The sequence below is a fragment of the Coffea arabica genome, chromosome 4c (genome assembly GCF_036785885.1).
Source record: "Coffea arabica cultivar ET-39 chromosome 4c, Coffea Arabica ET-39 HiFi, whole genome shotgun sequence".
Taxonomy (NCBI): Eukaryota; Viridiplantae; Streptophyta; class Magnoliopsida; order Gentianales; family Rubiaceae; genus Coffea; species Coffea arabica.
The window spans coordinates 43,341,498-43,343,309 of NC_092316.1; the positions used below are offsets into that span (position 1 = coordinate 43,341,498).

The 1,812-nt window shown below is 39.1% G+C and overlaps 1 pseudogene; it reads left to right on the top strand.

Annotated features, from left to right (window-relative positions):
* Nucleotides 1-387: 387 nt before the first annotated feature.
* Nucleotides 388-1,122, top strand: LOC113738503 (small ribosomal subunit protein eS10z-like; annotated as a pseudogene).
* The last annotated feature ends 690 nt before the right edge of the window (nt 1,123-1,812 follow it).

Sequence of the window (1,812 nt, forward strand, 5' to 3'; positions counted from 1 at the left end):
TGGCAAGAACACAGAAAAATGACCATGAATTTTGGGGGAAAGCCAGAGTTAGAAGACTGAATCTTGAGAAAAACAAGAGCTAAGCTTGTCACCGCATACTTTGAGGTAAATAATCTCAAATTTTTCCATCTAATTTCGATATTTTCTATCAAATGTAGGTCGATTGAGGTAAATCTTGAGGATTCGTATACAATAAAGAATACTTTAAGGATTCGTATTTCTTGCCCAGGAATAGGCTTGATATTACTTGTGTTTGAGAATAGTTATGCTAGAGATTTTATCAAGTTTGTAGCTGAGCAGTTTGGCAAGGATAATCAGGAGGAGGAGCTGCTGCACAATCGGGTCACTGGAGGCCGCCTAGTGTTCAATTTGTTATCTCTCTGTCTCTCTCTCCGTCGTTGTCGTGCTCCTTCTCCTCTATCTTCCCAATTCTCAATAGCAGCCATGATAATTCCAGAGAAGAACAGGAGAGAGATCTCCAAGTACCTGTTCCAAGAGGAAGTTTCTATGTGAAGAAAGATTTTAATTTGGCGAAGCATCCCAAGATAAATGTCCCAAACTTGCAGGTGATTAAGCTGATGCAGAGCTTCAAGTCCAAGGAGTACGTCCGGGAAACCTTCGCTTGGATGCATTACTATTGGTATCTTACGAACAACGGCATCGAGTTCCTGAGGACTTACCTCAATCTTCCCTCTGAAATTGTTCCTGCTACTCTTAAGAAGTCTACCAAACCCCTCAGTCGTCCTATGAGTGGACCTCCTGGTGACCGCCCTCGTGGACCACCAAAGTTTGATGGGGATAGGCCCAGATTTGGTGAAAGGGAGGGGTATCGTGCTGGTTCCCATGGACCTCTTGGTGAGTTTGGTGGTGAGAAAGGTGGAGCTCCTGCGGATTACCAGCTTGCTTTCAGGGGTTCTGGTGGAAGGCCTGGCTTTGGCCGTGGATCTGGAGGTTATGGTAGAGCACCACCAAGTTCATGCTTCTCTTAGATTCATGTTTTGCTAAATTATGTTATTTCCAATTTAGGCTCTCAGATGTTGCAGTTGAAAGTTATGCAAGTTGAGATACGTAATTGATTGAGACTCTATCTACAGTTTTGGTTGCTCTAGATCTTCAAATCAATCTATGGAATTTCTTAAAAATATTTGGTGGCACTTTTTTTCTGGGTTTAATGGATTATACATTGGTGCTTCTTGTTACTGATAAAAAAAAAAGGATAATCAGGAGATTGCAAAGTAAGGATTTTTATTCTTGTCATAAGGCAGAGATATAATTTGCTTGTTCTTGGTATCCTAGATTCTCTATGAATTCCTTGCATTTGTATATTGAAGCGCTAATATATAAATATTGAGTGGTTGATTTCTAGATATCAGATGTGATTTTTTGAATTCTTCAATCTAATATGAGAATAATCGGATAAGTTTTCTAGTAATATGCTTTCTCTTGTGTACTTAGATTATAATTTGCCCTAGTGAGTTGCTTGTAGTCATGTTAATGCAATTGTAGGAATGGTGTTTTTGGCATGGACTAATGAATGTCCTGCTTTCTTTGGGTTACTTACTTGAATGTATTAACTATTAAGAGGGGAACAGAAAGAAGATTCTAACTTTTTATCTCAAACTTAGGATTAGTTATACAATGCTTAAGAATGGATATCCGATGGAACCTTGCTTTCATCAAACTTGTGGACAAGAAGGTTGCTTATTTCACTTCCTGACATCTTCCTCTTCCCTTTGTAGTGGCTCCAATTTTTTATGCATGAACTATAATGAGGGCATGGAAATACTGTCTTGTTCCTTTTTTTTTCTTGTT